This window comes from Scatophagus argus, chromosome 7 (genome assembly GCF_020382885.2).
Source record: "Scatophagus argus isolate fScaArg1 chromosome 7, fScaArg1.pri, whole genome shotgun sequence".
Classification (NCBI taxonomy): Eukaryota; Metazoa; Chordata; class Actinopteri; family Scatophagidae; genus Scatophagus; species Scatophagus argus.
Window position 1 is genome coordinate 5,326,176 of NC_058499.1, and position 17,202 is coordinate 5,343,377.

At 39.3% G+C, this 17,202-nt stretch overlaps 1 protein-coding gene and 1 non-coding gene across 5 annotated transcripts in view; one reads left to right on the forward strand and one right to left on the reverse strand.

The window, feature by feature from the left end:
* The window catches only part of lingo1a (leucine rich repeat and Ig domain containing 1a), a 238,998-nt gene that overhangs the window by 139,657 nt on the left and 82,139 nt on the right, over positions 1-17,202 (forward strand). The gene's annotated exons all lie outside the window — the stretch shown is intronic.
* Positions 5,437-5,509, reverse strand: trnav-aac. The gene has a single exon. It is a non-coding gene; the product is annotated as a tRNA-Val (tRNA).

The following is a 17,202-nucleotide window of genomic DNA, read 5'->3' on the forward strand; positions in this document are numbered from 1 at the left end:
AAAGGCACGACAAACATTTCTGAGGTATGGCATTACAAATTCAAGTGCCATTGCAAATTGTGATCTTTTAAAACCAATCAGTGGGTCTTATTTATTATTTTCACTGGAAGAATGAAGAACAATTTTAATGGAAATAATCACTGCGATTCTAAGAAACCTAAACATGCTTCATAAACTGGAGGATGATAAAGCTAAACGATCCGACCATCCAATCCTTGTTTCAAGAAATCATTAAACACAGCAACTTTCTTTTATGCAGAATTCTTGGCACGTTAAGCAGCTGAACCACTTTTTCTTTTTGATATCTTTGTGTAATTGATGCTTACCTTTGCAACCTCTGATCTTTGCATACAGTTTCTGTCTATAAATAGTCTCTGATTATCACTGCAGCGAGTGGCAAAAAGACAATAACACACATGTGCTTCATGTGCTGTCATTCTCCTGAACATGCTGAAATTCCATCTGGAGTTTCTAATAAGACAGAGAGCTCAAACAAACAGTCACATACACAGCTTTACTCGAGCATGTTTAAAGCCTTGTGTGTGTGTGTGAATGTTTTCAAGGCTCAGTGTTTGCCTGCTGATGAAAATCGCATTTCTTTATTCTTGTCATTTTTTCATATTTTTCTCTTTATATTCCAATTTCCCAAGCTTGTTCCTATGTTCATATGTCCTTGGTTAGAAATTAGGGTACAGGTTTGTGTCTGTTGGTTGGACACATTCAGTTACACCAGTTACATCATTCCAGTTCATTCCAAAGGTGTTGGATGGGGTTGAGGTCAGGACTCTGTGTGGGCCAGTCAAGTTCTTCCACACCAAACTCATCCAACCATGTCTTTATGGAGCTTTGCTTTGTCCACTGGGGCACAGTCATGCTGGAATAGAAAAGGGCCTTCAACAAACTGTATAGCATTGTCCAAAATGTCTTGGTATGCTGAAGCATTAAGATTTCCCTTCATTAGAACTGAGGGGCCGAGCCCAAACCCTGAACGACAGCCCTGTAACAAGGTGTGTCTGGATACTTTTGTCTATATAGTGTACTTTCGGTGTTGCTGTGCTGAAGTTGTTTATGACAAGATGTCCCCACGGGGCTCAAGAGGCTTTTCGGTCCTGTACATATTTACATCTACATCCCTCTACATTCTTATTTACACTGGTTTTCCTTGCTGTATCCAGTCACTGTTTTCAGTGCTGCAGTGGCCCAATTTCCAGGCACAAATCATAAAATTTTCATCTCATCTCATTGGTACAGCAAACAGATGGACCCCGCTCCACCATGGGAAACATGTTTAACACACCACCAGTGTTTCCCTTTCCAAGCGTACATTTTCTTGTTGAAGAGGACACACTTCTTAGTACCTGCTGTTCTAACTGACACCTCGGTCGTCCTGGTTGTCTTTCTTGTTTTTACTGATTTCAACATATCTGTGATAGGATGTTTATTATTTAGACAGAAGAAAGCTTTATTACATTTGAAAAATGCTTCCAACTTGCCAGTGGAACGAGAGAGTTTACATTTGTGATTCATTTTTGAGTGTCCTTATGGTTAAGCAACCCATATGTCAGCCCATGTCTGGGGGCCTAAAGCACAGCTATTCACAGCTGCAAAATCTGCAGAGAAACTAAATCTGTAGGCGGTGCACATCAGACTTTCACTTCATCTTCAAATAATCTGCATATCTAGAATGTAAACAGCATAAATTTTGTTTTTCTTACTTTTCCTTGCTCCCATTTGTAACTCTGTGGGTCTGAAGCTGTTCGCTGTGAGGAGCAGAACTGTATGCATATAAAGAAAGAAAAAAAAGATTCTCAGTACGGATTGTGCTTTCACAGATGTCATGAGGCAAGCAACTTTCTTTCCACTGACTTTCATTAGCCAGCCTGTCATTAAACCTGCAGTGCATACATAGGTATGATTCTCACACACACACACACACACACACACACACGCGACTAAGATGCTTACTCATCAAATGCTGGTGAACATGCATTACTTACATTGCACTGCCAAGTCATAGAGGACTATATGCAGTCTGTTTCACCAAAATGCACTTCACATTTACATATAAATTATTATGCCTTGTAAGTATAAATATTATCAGTTTTAAATCTGTACTCTACATCAGCATCTTCATCTTACCATTTCATATTAGGTGTTCAATCACCTGCCATGTAAAGTCAGTGTCAGTTTAATGACTGATTGAATTGACAGAATTTTTATATAATGGTTAAAAACTCAAGTTATCCAAAAAGATTTCTTTCCTGTTGAGATTTGTCTTTTTTGTTGTGTTAACTTTAAATTGGTATAGTATCATACAAATAAAGTTAGCTATGGTTTTAATTAAAAATCCAAATATTATACATTTGGATTTTTCTAAAATGGCCCTTTTTTTGTCCCTTGTACTTTCTGAGGTCAGTAATTGTCTTTTGGTTCTTGTGATCAGCAACCTCCGACTCAATCTTTAATACCCGTGGGATGCAGTTGTTTTGTATGTCCGATAATGCAAAAGTAATGGCTGGACTGACATTTCTGAAGCCAAATAGACCGACTACATAAAAGGACCATGGTAGTTCATTTGGTTTCTTTGATGTCCGGGCACTAAAAGAGTGCAGCATTGAATTGCATGCAGCAAAAGAAGAAGTCACATACAAACATCAGTATTCCCGTGCACACCGAGATACGATTATAGTGTCACTGACGTCCTGCTGTGCACTGGAATATTGATTTGTCATGTGCATTGTTCTATTGTAGCACCTATCACCATCCCATGGTTAAAAATGTGATCTGTTATGGGGATATTTTGAAATACTTTTCTCCAAAACCAGAGAGTACAGTCAGCCAGGGAGAAAGCAGCATATGTAAGCGTCCCAAAGTACTCGCTCATTAAAAGCACAACCAACACCTACATTAAAACAAACTTAAATTTTACATTTAAACATTTTGCTGTTTGTAGAATACAGTACGCTGGAGGCGCTTCTGCCTCTCACGGGGAATTTTGCCCTGGTCCCCTCTGATGTTTTCCTCTGGTTCTTGTGAATTCCTTTGTGCCACAGGGAGTTGTTAACGTTTCTCACTGCAGGGATGGCACTAAGAGTTATTAAATGTAGCCTTTTGTTTGCAGGGAATTAGAGCAGCATGACATACTTACATGGTAGCAGGTTCAGAAGAAAAAATAATGCACATGCTCATGTTTTCTTTTGGTTTCTGACACTGAGCTTCAGAGATATTGCCTACCTACCCAACTAATTGTTATTGAATTGTTGTTTATTTTATTTTCTGTCAATTTGTAGTTAAGATATGTATTGATATACATGTATGATGTGAGTTAGAGTGTCACCTCTTTGAGGCCATTAAGGATGTGTCCAGATGACACAAATAATACGGCTTTTCTCCTTTACAAAGTATTCGACTCAACATCTTCCTTTATGCACTTGCTGTGGATGTAATGGAAGACCGAAATGGCAGTCGACGCTCCTGCCTGCATTACTCACAGCTTGAAGTGGCACTAAACAATCTGTTACCTGGAAGTACATGATGGGACTAAAATAGCCGTGAGCGTCGACTAAACATGAAATGACTTTAGGATGTTTTTAAGGCACTGATCTCTGAGCCCTTCACATGTGTAATTTGCTGTTATGAAGCTCAGCTGGTGTGAAGCAGAACAAACTCTTTCTGTTTGGTTGTTTCATGATTCAAAATAAAAACCGAAACAAGCGAAATCATTTTCTGGCAGGACGCTTCGATTAGATCCTTTCAGTACATGTGTGTTTATTACTGTTTGTCTGTGCCACATAACCAACTAGGCAGAACAAACTTAAACATCTTCACAGCAATTCAAGTTTGAGTAACGCACCCGTGATCTTACCCCTTCGGCTCTACCCCTAAATGTGTCTGTGGTGTTGCTGTCAGTTCTTCAGTATTACCTTTAGTCTTTCATGGTCTACTATATCAATTCACCTGCCGTTCCAGTTTTGCAGAAGCTGTTAACAGCTGCTTAAAACACTCACAGAAGCTGTTTTTTATGGATGGCGGCACAGGTGCATGCGAGTCATTTATTTTACGAGCAATAAAAGAGTTGAAACAATGGGCACCCGTGACAGTTTGACAAAAGCAATATTTGTCTCATCAAAACAGCTGCATCTCAGTCGACCCGATGTGTTTAATGTTCGAACGGCTACGCTGTAAAAATAGTTTAGTAAAAAGAAATTAGTGTTGTAATCAGGACCAGAGCTACCCCCAAGGACACTTAGGTCATGCATTCCGAGGTTTAAGGATATACTGTATAAAGTGAGTTTTACGTTCAACAATTATACACATACTACACTTTACAAGGCAGATTCTGTCAGTCAACCCACCACTTGGTTCCTGACTGAAATATTTCAACAACTATGGGAAAGACTGCCATGAAATTATGGATACATATCCACGGTCCCATGAGAATAGAAGTTTGATTATGGCCAATCACTTGAGTGACTGTCAATTTGAATGGCAAAGGGACTGTTCTGACACCATCTCCCGAGACCCCAATTCGTCAGTGCAGGTTCCCCTCAAGTCCGCATCCTTTTCCCGCCACTCTGCACAGAAGACCGACAGAACAACATAGAACCCCAAGAGTCAAAGACAGTGGAGATGGTTGTGGATTTCAGGAAGAGCACAGTCCCACCAGCCCCCATAATCGTGCGTGACTCTCCAGTGGAGTCATTCATCTTCCTGGGCACCATTATCACCACCCAGGATGTCCAGAGGGAGCTGAACATCAGGAAAAAACGTGCTATTCATTTCATTGCTATTCAAGGAAAATTCTTCCAAGTATGTGTTTGCATAGTTCCTGTAATGGCTGAAATAGCTCTGCCAGTTCAAGGATGTAAAAAGAAAAAAAACGTCAGTACAGTGGATAGTAACTCTGCCTGTCTCACAAAATTCAGACAAATCAAAGTTAAAACATCATTACATATTCGGTCGTTGTTTATTTTTCATTCGTCTATATGTAACTTACCTGTTAGCAACGTGCAAATCGCGCAGCTCCGTCATCTTTCAGCTGTTCATTCATTATTCACACCATGAAACGGAGACACAGGAAGTCAGATGAACCAAACAGCGACAGCTCACACGAGTGGCCAAATATATATTACATCCGTCGTGTTTCCGCGCTGCCGTAGGAAGTGAATGGAATTCGGTTTAGGGACGTTTAACTGAAGAATCCGCGGTGCCGGCGCGGGTTCGCGGGTCGATTCACCGACGGGGAGAATTGACTTTTCTACCAGATGCCGATTGTTCAACAAAACTATTTCAGAAGAATAAAACATGTCAGATTAAATTCCATAATAACAAGCAGCATTGTTTCGATGGTGCTCCATACTCAGCGCTACTCTACACTACTCTATAACACGACCCATACATTAAAAATTTAATACTCAGAGTTAACAGCAAAAACAATGTTTCCGCCCGGTCTCGAACCGGGGACCTTTCGCGTGTTAGGCGAACGTGATAACCACTACACTACGGAAACTGCTGGTACACGGGTCGTGTGCACTTCTTATATTGAACGTACAAAGAGACCAAAAATACAGTCAGCCAAAAATAGTGTATACACACATCAGGAAAAGAAAAACATGCATAAATATTTAATTTGTATAGGTACTTCTTTACATATAGATACCTCTTTCAAAGTTTAATCAAATTACGATAGCACAGTGTACTGTTGTACGATGTTTTCCCAACAGGTGGCATTACCCTTTTTTCCTGATATGTGTGTATACATTATTTTGGCTGACTCTGTATATTCGGGCCTGACACTGGCCCACCTCGGGTGTGATTCCTCCTACCAGATCCACCTCCCTTTTGGATCAAAACTTTAAATACACCTTATGCCCAAAATGATTTTTATGACTAACAACATTCCGAATGCTGCTAGTTTGACAATACTCATATTCACAACTTTACACAACATCGGCATGTTGATATTGTCATCTGAGCATCAACCTTCAAGCACTGCTGCACAGTGCTGCTCTAGCATATCTGTAGACACGGTTTTGTTTATTTTAAAAGAAAAAAATTCTTTCAAACAAATTTTTTGTTTTCACCCTGTTATCCACCCTATTTTAAAATATAAATCATTGAAAGTGACAGCATTCCTTGTTTTAATATGTCATTGGCTCATATTTGTTTAAACTCAAGGTGACTGTTTCACCGTTTCTTGACCTGCTCTGGACATTAATTCAGTTAGTAGTAAGAGGGAAGGGAGTCCTGGACTAATGGGATGCAGACTATAATGACTGGAAGAGACCATCGCTTACCACTTATGCTGTATGCTCCACGGTGTGTGATGAGTGATGCTGCTCTTCGCCACCACTATGACCAACAGTCAGCCTTTGCCTACTTCGGCTCCACTCACTTTGCACCCGTGGTGGGTTTCATAGTGCTTGCTGCTTATTTATTTATATATTCCTACTATACTCATCTCCTAGGGTACAAACGAGTATTTAGGAGCAGAACTACCTCTACCACAGCTAAATTGATTTTTTTTATTTAATAAATGCTTATCAGTGACCCCTATCTGACTTATTGATTTATAGCCAGTGTGACTCCTCTCCCCCAATAGGGTCACAGGTGAGAGCTATAGTGGGTGCATGCTAAATTTCTATTGGGCGTGTAGGAGACGATGTCATTGAGAAATTCATTGAAATTCATGGCTGTTCTGTTGGTTTGTTTATAGTGAAGTCCACCCCTCAGGCTGTAGCTACTTTGCTGACGGCGAAGCATAAGTGATCACAGAGAGTGCAGATATCAAATACTTTTTGATCATACCTTGACCAAAATTCCTTGACCTTAAAAGGGGAAAAAGTAAAAATGCTTAATAGATGGTTATTAATCAGTCAAATCCAAGAGTTCACAAGGTCTTTCTAATTGGTGTTATTGTTTGATATTAATTAAACAGGAGGAAAAATAGGCTAGGCAGTCTGAATTACCTGCACATTTGAACGTCTAGAACATATGAATGTATGAGGGCAATGCAAGGTAAAAACGCGGACAGAAGGAATTTGTACACAACTTGTATTTATTCATCCAGGCACTCATGGTTTGAAGTTACAACTGAAATAGTTATCTATTGGGTCCTTTGAAATGTGCAAAAGCTGTTAACAACAGTCATAAACAACCCATGGAACTTTGTCTCCTTTTTCTCTTGTTTTTTGTTCGCATTATTTGACAATGCAAATTGGTGAACAAATGTTGGCCACATTATTTTAGCTTACAATTATGTTTTCTTTCTTTTACCACCCAAAGCTGGTTAGATATGTCTAGTTGCATTAAAAACCTCCCAATTCAATTCAGTTCAAAGCACAGATTCACTTTCTGGTGTTCACTGATATACTGTATATGGCCCAGTTTGTTTTGTTTCCCATAATTCTTGTGTTGGTAGCAGACTGCTATGAATAGATGGAGGTACCAAATCAAAAACACATGATATCATCATTCCACATTCACTTTTGATTGAGTATTCCATCCAATCTGAGTGTCAAAAAACTATTTGAGCAACAAGATTTGTAGTCACTTCCAAAAAGTTACCCATTTTGTAGCCATTTTCTATTTGGGCTTGATATTGATTGGTATCCTTCACTAAATGACGGGTCTCACCCCTCCAATCAGCTCAACACGTAGTAATTGCCTTGTCATTTCTCTCCTGAATGTTTACACTCAGCAGGTTTCCTTCATTTCAATCAGTAGCTGCTGGTGCAGTAATGCCTGCAAATCAGGGTCCACCATTTTCATTGCCTCCCTCATGATATCTGATTCAAAAATGCTGTTGAAAAACAACATGAAACACATTATTCATCAAGCGATATTATATTAACATGGCTTTTATACAAACCATGATTCTAGAACAAAAATAGACATTTATTTGGTCTGGAACGCCTTCCACGGCCTTGGTTCTTGTTTGATGTCAGTCCAAATGCACTATATGGATAAAAGTATTCTGACACTTGGCCATTGGGCTGATGGGGACTTTGGTGATATCATTTTCCAAGTGTATGGACCTTGGTAAGGAGTTAGTCCCCCCACTTTGCAGCTATGGCAACTTTAGCTCTTCTGGGAAGGCTTTCCACAAGATGTTGGAGTGTTTCTGTGTCAGTTTTTGCTCATTCATGCAGGGATGAATTTGTGGGGTCGAGCACTGGTGTTGGATTGTACTTTGTGCACTGGGACACAGTCATGCTGGGGTGGAAGGGTACCTTCCCCGAGCTGTTGCTGCGGACTTGGAGGCATAACATTGTCCAAAATGTCTTGGTGTGCTGAAGTATTAAGATTTCCCTTCACTGGAAGTAAGTGGCCAAGTCCAAACCCCGGAAAACAGCCCCTTACTGCACCTGAATTCAGTAATAAAGAGGTATGTCCGAATACTTTTGTCTATGTCTAGTGTACTTCTTTTGTACTAGTATGACCTCACATTATTTTTCATTCTTAAATGAATATAGCCAGTGTGCCTCATTGTGACATCCCTACACAGACAAAGACAGTAAAAGCCACCACAGGCCATCACTCTCTCCTTGTAACTGTAACGTCATCATGAACTTACTGCTTAACGTACCTTATGAGAAGTTTTATGACTGTAAAATCTGGACACATTCCTGTGCCTCCAGCATTCCACTGGCCCAGTCCAAATGCTTGAGCACAAACTGCACAGGTAATTAGTCACACCTCATTCAACTGGCCGACTCAAGGTTATTTGACTAATTACATGCAGGTAGGGATAGTTATGCTAATGCACTATGTGAATGGTAGGTTTTCTCAGAGCTTCAGGGAGGCTGTTGTTCCTTGTCCTTGCCTCACAATTTGCCAGCAGAAGAAGTCCAAGGCAAAGGCAGCTAAATTATGTCCATTGTGGTGGCACAGTGTCACATATTTGACACGTCTCACATATTGTTCCTGCACAGGTCAGTGTCAGTTTGTATGGAAAGATGAAAGCTAAAGTGCACTGCAGATTTATGAGTGGTTTCTTTTAACAAGACCCCATTTAAAGTTTGAGATGTAAATTTCTTATGATCTGCTTTGATGAGTATATAAAAACTACAGATTATATTCTGTCATTTTCCAAGATCTTTAAAAAGTAGTGGATGTATTTCCTGCTGACTAAACAAATACTGCTGGAAGAAATATTTAGAAACTTCATTTCAGGTATCATTTTCAATGTGAATTTGAGCATTCAAGGAACTTAACCACAGTCTGAAAGAAATTCAGTTCATGTCCTTCTTGTGCAGTGAATGAGGTAACAATGAGTTGGCATTCTTCTTCTATAAATAATAAAGTATAGCGTAACTGTTACATAAGCACAGTGAGTCAGTGTTTTAATGCTATCCCTTCACAGCAAAAGCTCCAGCTGTAATTTTAGGCTTGACGTATGGTCAAGAAAGGGGTGGATGATCAGTCCTACAACACACATCAATAGTAATTTCAATTTATAACTAAATCTTACTTTGCAGACATGTCATGATGGATGCTCAAGGCATTTAAGATCAAAGTAACCCAAAATGAAATTTTCTGCTGCAGAGGTCAGATAATACTACTTCGTCCTCCTGCACTCCCGTTTTAGCAAGGAAGGCAGCTTACTTCAATTTTAGTGGGAAATAAATTTTAAGAGCACTTGTTTTTTGTGCTCCTGGCATATTGGTATAAAATAAGGACCCACAGATTCGGTCTTTCTTCCTGACTTGCTGGTTTTGACCGATTCTGATTTTTTTCCCTTCTCCATTCATCTTGGAAATAGGTGAAATTTTGCCAGGAATCTTTTATTATGCTTGTTTTTTCCCTGTACTGAATGGATTTCAGTGGAGAAAGATCATTTCAACATTGAAGTTGTTAAAACATATTTGTTTGTTGTTTTTGTGGGAAGTAGCATAGCTCTGTTCCTCCAGTGCCTCTTCATTCTCTTGTAATTATTACACTTCTGGCGATATTCTTGTGACCGTTTCTTGCTAAAGTTTAATTGCGTCTTGAAACGCTGGTGTTGTCCTGTTTGACTTTGCTTGACACAAGAGCTTCAGGATTAGCAGGTCCATAGCCTCTTAATTAAAGACAAAAGCAGACACAGGGAAAACTGTGGAACAACAGCAGCTTTCAATTATTTATCGACTTTCGACTCACAAGTCCCTCTCAACCTCCCAGCACACACAGGGGCAGAAGCAGTTAGCAGTTAGTGCCCATTATTAGCAACACAACTTCTGAACTTGTTAGAATTTTAGGCCGTCATCCAGAGGATGAGCGTTATAATTTAATCAGGCATGACCTTGAGTCTTGGTATTACCTCCAGTGTAGAATGATTCCACTGGGATGCGTTCAGACACCATCGTATTATTTTAAACCAATATGTCTTCATTTTCGTTCAGCTTTCTCCAACTGGTTGTCACTAAGGTGGATGAATTATGACGGCAGTATTTTCAAAGATGTAAATCAAACATCTTATTTACAGGAGTGTACTTGAATTGATGTCTTCACTTTGGCCCCCATTTTTCTCCACGAGGAAAAAAAAATCTGTGAGGTATAAGGTTGTCTGGAATTTTCCATTATTTGGATTTGATAGTCTATTTTGGTAAAACAATACGAAATGCTAACAGGCCCATACTGATGTCAAACAAATTGCTGCAGGTGGCAGTTAATTCAATACATGCAACTACTGTAAGTATTAAGGGATGGTGATACCACTTTTTCAATAAAATTCATCTTCTAAACAATTTTAATAGAGAGATTTGATGGCTGTTTTATGGCTTGGAAGGATCCATCTTGAATTTACATTGTCCATGGCATTAAATTGTGGCGAGGCTGACATGACTATGGTTGCAATAAATGTTAAACAGGAGATAAGAGAAACTGGTTAAGCAACCAGGTAGGAGGTCTTTCTGCACTGGTCCAGACAAAACCATAGCATAAAACCTCATGTGAGAAGGTGATAAGACACCAGGATTCAAAGAGTTTTGAGCATCAAGTTATTGTACCTTTTGTTATTGCAAACAATTGAACCCATGACTTTGTTTTTATCGCCACTAAAGTGATTAACTTGTACTCCCATAACAAAGACATATAATCCAGATATAATCCACATGCTTTTATGCGTCTTTTGTTTTTGTGCTTATTTATTCATTTGCTTTACTTGTGAAATACAGCTTAAGTGTTTTTGATGTTTTAATTGTACTGCTTCAGGGTACAAAGAGCTTTGAGTAAGTGACACGGAAATGATAAATATCACATTTGATAAATGTCTAAATAAATAATGCAGTAGTTCAGACATCTTTTTGAATTTCTTTGCGCAAGCAGGCACGGTACAATATGCTTTTGTTTGTTATATTCTTATGTTCCTGATTACTACCTTTCATCCCTCACGGAGGCTATTTGTTTCTTTTTTCTTTGAAAAATTACAGCACATGAGTATTCAACCTGAGGACCTGAATACTAGTCCTTGTACTCTGAGAAAATATGAATTTATTTTTATGTTCCCTACTTCTCCTCTTGTTTCCATGGCAACATGACAGGGAATGAAGGACAGGCTATTGGGTCCAAAGTTTCTCTCTACATTAACTAAAATGCTCCAGGAAGTACACAGCCCTTTGCGTTGTAAATTTTAATTTCAAGAATCCTTTGCCGAAAAGAGAAGTTACCCTGGATGTTGTGTGCAATATGTAGGTATACAGAGTAGTTCAGGAGCTGTTCTGTATACACCTGCATGTCATGGTAGGTCCTCTTTGGGTCCAGGCAGGATTAATGTGATGTCCCAACACATTCTCATCCCAACCCACCAACACTTTGTCAGGCTTTGTCTCTGGGGCCAACATGCAAAGCCATCCCTTTAGTGTCTGTGGGCGACTTGTAAAAGCTCATGTTCCTCACATCTCCTCCACAAGCACACAGTACCTTTTAGTTTATGTGAACAATGCACAAGGTCTTCCTGAAACAGAGCCTTTGTAACACATGCTTGATATGAAGCAGCACTTTCAAGATCAAGTTTAGGCAAAGCAGCTGCATGATTAGGTTTAGACTTACGCTGGTGGTGTGTGTTTTCGTTTCACACAGGATGTGAAGACTGGTCACCCGCATGAAAGTCAAAGTCAAAACCGAGCTCTAAGGACTTTTTTGCTTTCTAAACAGTTTTGCCCGTTTTTAACACAGATGTGTTTGTGCTGGAGGTAAATTAAAGCCCAGTGGATCTCATCCACATGCACATGGGTGGATGAATGAGACACAGAGGGATGTACCCAAATGATCATGTTTGATGTCCTGGGAATGAGACCAGGGTCCAGTGAAGTTTTCTTGCTCATTCCAAGGCCAACAGCTCTATCCTCCCTGATACTATTTGGATCGTTAGAGTCGCTTCTACGTTTCCACAAAATTAATTTATGTATTTTTTAAAAAATGATCCTTCTGAGCTATTTATTTTTATAAAGGAGAAAAAGAAGAATGTAAACAGAATAATATGAAAACATATAATGGACCCTGGTGCAATATTCATTTAGGGATCCCTGCGTTGACATGACCATTGATAAGATAAACTGTAATTTTCACTCCTCAGTAAGGTTAAAAAAAATCTCTGGCCTGTGCAGATGTTTGGGCCACCTGTTTGTGAAAACTGATGACAAACTCTGATTTTATTACCCTGTTTTGCCACAGTCAGCAAATGCGGTGGGGGGCACGACGATGGAGGATGATGTGGACCCATTTTAATGAATAATCAGCCAAACTGGTAATTAGGTTTTGTGCCTTAAATCTCAGGAGAAGCCATGCAGTTATATTTTGTAACTCTGTAGTTGAAGATTATAGAATTTTTCTCTCTCAAGTTGATTTTTCAGATGATCTTTCTTTCAGAGTCACAGTCTGTCAGGTGCAACTGAAAAACACAAATACCAGCCGGAGAGTCTTACTTATAAAAGCAAACAAGACCCGATTCAGATTTCAGCTTTTGTGATGGAATGCACAGTAATGGAATGAGATTCGTAAGCCTTGTTGGTACAGTTTCAGATACAAATGTTACTGTCCTGCAACTGAAAGAGCCATGGTGTGCATATTACTCAATCTGCTTGGCTTTGCTATGCCTTACATTTGTACTGCTGCCTCACTCTTGTGATACCCTCACAAATATCCGCGCTGTGAGCTGTATTACAGTGCATACAAGAATTATTACTGATAAGCGCGACTTTTTAAAGCAGAATCAATTTACTTTTTTGGGAACTTAAGGGCAACAGAACGAACTCTACACTGCCACAGTAACTATGTCGGCCCGTAGTTTTATACTAGCATACAGTGAGTACATAAGAGCTTTTTGTGAAGAACATCTGCCTGCTGTGGTTGTAAACAGCCCTGAGACTGAACCAAAACACTATAATTGTAGGCTGTAACCAAAACAATAAGATGAAAGATGGTCCAGTGCTCTGTTTAGAGCAGGGGAAGTGCAGTGTTAGGTCATAAATCCTTGCTGGTTTGTCACTACAATAACTCCTTTCACATTTGGCACACTAGTTTGATCCACTGTTACAACATAAAGGTAATGATTAACATTCATACTGTTTGGTGTTATGTCCAATGTTAAAACGTACATAGTTAAATGAATGAGTGATGAAAATCATCATAAAGATTGAGCTTGCAATAAGTATGACAAACAGCTGAAAGTATAATGTACATAGTAGCATACAGACAGTGTTGCCCTTTATGCAGGTTAAACATCCATATAGGCTGTCTAAAATCAATCGATTTTATGTAACACTACTGTGAAGTATGACATTACCTCCACATGTCCCTACTTTCCATTCTCTGTCATTAATCTGAGATAATGAGAGCTATCAACTTCAGTCAATGTTACAATCCTGACCCAAGGACACCTTCAAGTCATATCAGGTCAGAGAGGAGTGAAAATGTTGATCCAGCACTTGTTACTCCTGTGAATCACAATCACACTCTGACATGCCATGCAATCAATATGAAGTCAAGTAATAAGAGCCAGCAATCAGCAGCTTTATGAAGAGAGGGTTGGGTGCCATCCTCATATATCACTTTATTGATGCACAGCAACACCCGTAGCTAAAGGCCATGCTGGATTTAGGACAGCAATTTTAAGCCATGAGGAAGACAGTTTGGCATAAGAGATGGTTTTGGGGGCAGAATAAAAAAGAAACACAGCAGAATTGTGGTGCAGTGTTTCTTCTCATGACTTTGGACACAAAAACCTGCTGGTGTGCATAAATGAATATCCAATATTTTTTTTTCGAAAAAATGAGACACTGGAGAAAAGAGGGCACAACGTTTTCTTTGGTCTGAAAGATAATTTCAAAAGAACTATTGTGTTTAAAAAAAAACAACAATACACAAACAAAAAAATCAGTAATTAAAGAAGAGAGAAAGAACGAAATTAAAGAAAATCTCTCATAGTGAAATAAGTAAATGAATGTGCAATTTATGTGGGATAGAGAAAATAGAATAATAAAAGGCTTTCAAATAAAACAGAGTCTTAAGAAAATTATTGTTGATAAGATGATTATTGTTGGTACTAATATGGAATTGTATTAATGGCTGAGAGGTCAAGCGGGGGCACTGAGCACACAATAGCTTGTGTTTTGTATGAGAAAATTAGTATTTATTCTGCTGTGGTGCTCACAGCAGCATCTTAAAAGGCACTTGTTTCTGCACTGTTTGGGTGCACAGAAATTCATGGAATTCATTCATTCATTAAATTTGTCTTTTCTGTCAGTGAAAGAGGTGAGATATAATCTGGGATTTGAGAGTGACTTTTATTTGAGTTTTAATGGCTTCTTTTATTTCCTCCTTTATCAACTTAATTGAAAAGCAGTATTAAGAGACACTGGATTGACTTGATTAGGGGCTTACTGTAGTTTAGAAAATCAGTTACTTACGTTTTTTTATTCATTGAGTAAGTTGTGTAATTATTTATGGATTTACTGTTAGTAATCCTTGTCAGGAAGCACAGTGTGTGGAAATAGCACCAATTACTTGTGGCCTGGTCTCTCTTACAGGAGAGCAACAATGAAGGTAATTTAAATGTTGCTGTCAGCCTCCTGCAATGGTAGAAATAAGGTTACAGGTGCCAGAAAACAACAACAATTATAAATAAAGAAAGAAAAGAATGAAATGATTCACGACAGGTTTGGCGCACTGTCACATCACCCACATTCATTTGACTGATCATTGATCAGAAACACAGATTATTGCAGCTTTAACCGAAGGCGTGGGCAGATGACCATATGCACATAACAGGAGAGGTGGGTGCTTGAGTGAACAACATTACGATTCAGAGAAAAGCTTTAGCGATCACAGCCCAGCGTGCAGATCCCCGTATACGCCCGTACATTAGAGATCAGCAGAATGGTTGAGTTTTCCTTGGCTCCCACTTCTATTGTTTACTGTTCAGACCACTTGGATCATTAAGCAAACACTGGATATCCACCAAGTGCTCGCTAGTTTTGTGCTACCTTTTCCACGTTTGGCGCCGAACTGATCGACAGATGTTTGTTTTCCGTCTGCGTGCGACGGGAGGGAAGATACCCACATTCCTCTAACCGCACCTTACATGCACAAATAATCTTGACAACAACAACAGCGACGTCCCCTCTTGAGCTTGACACTTTGAGAGAAGCTGGCTAGAATACAGTGATAATGAGAGTGAGTGGGAGGGAAAGAAGGGACAGTGAGAATTGCTTCTAGTCTTAGATGCTGTGCCATCTCTTTATCATCCTTCAGTTTTTTTTCTCCCTCTCTCATGCACTTCTGAACAAGCTTTTCCTGTCTCTCTCTCTCTCTCTCTCTCCCAGCTTCCCTGCTCTCTCCCTCTGCCTTTTTGTTTTCTTCTTTTGGAGAACAGTCTGCCTTCTCTCTCACTTACTTTCTTCTCTGCACCAGGCCTTTCATCCTGTTCCCACCTTGCATCTCTTCACTAGGCCAATTCTCAGCATTCTGTCTCTCTCGTTTTTTCCATTTCCTTTCATTCTTCAGCTCAAATAATTATTAATTTCTCTTTTTTTAAAGATGCTGTCGCATCTACATACAGTGCAGTTCTGTCAAGTGTGGAACGCAGTCTTTTTGTTTAAGAATATCCCCGAATCACCCAGCCTGAAAAGTAAAAGACCAGTGTTCTTGGAAAGACCTTTGTTATTGCCATGGATTTCTCTTTGAGGGTTTAGTGTCAGCAGAATTATCCCTGCTATAGCTTTTTAGAATAATAGTTTAGAAGTTGTTGGTGAAAACACATCTCAAAGAGGCTTGGATGTGTAAAAAGCACAGCATGTGTAAGACTGAACCCTTGAAGTGATCCTCCAACCAAAATCTATCTTTTGTGGATCAAAAGTTCACCATCTGAAGGAGAAACTACAAACCTTTTTTCAGCCACTGTTCAAGCCTTCAGAGAACAGCAGCTAACATTACCCACCTCTTTGCTGACAGGCAAAAATAACACAACCGCATTCAACGTGTTGAAGAAGTTAGTGCAGCGTGAACCTTAATATCTATTTTTAAGCTTTCATATTTTGCTTGACTGGTCCGGTGTTGCTTTTATAAAGCAAAACATAGTAAGTTACATATAAAACTGGTTTTCCAGACACACATGAAGTCTTGTGCACGCCAAACTTACTACTCTCAACTGAAAGTAATATACTGCGAGGGCAAATATAAGGTAAAAACAACTTACAATGCAGATATTTAATGAAATATAGTTTTGATTTTAATATCACAGTAGGCAACACTAAAACTATAGTACATTCACTGAAGTACTGTACCGAAGTGCAATGTTGAGATACTGGCATTGGCAACTCATTTTGTGATGACTGACCGGGATTTTGTGAACATCATTCTGTCAAACAACAGTGTTTATGTTGCGAGTAATGATGTGCTGCTTGTTGTGATTCATCTCTGATTTTAAAGTCCTAAAGAGGCACATGTGCTGTGCACCATCGCAGTGTGAGCCAGAGACATCAATAGCTCAAAGGACTCATTAAATCACAGCACTGTAATGTGACTAAAATGAACACTCTGTTTGAAGTAAATGAAAGTTTAATTAATAAAGGTACACATGTTTGGTGTGTGTCAGTGTGTGTGTGTGTAAGACTTTTGTCAATTTAAAATATACTATCTAGACAAAAGTACTGGGACACACTTCTTTATCATTGAGTTCAGATGTGGTATGGAGCAGTTTTTCAGGTGGGGGTTCGGCCTCTC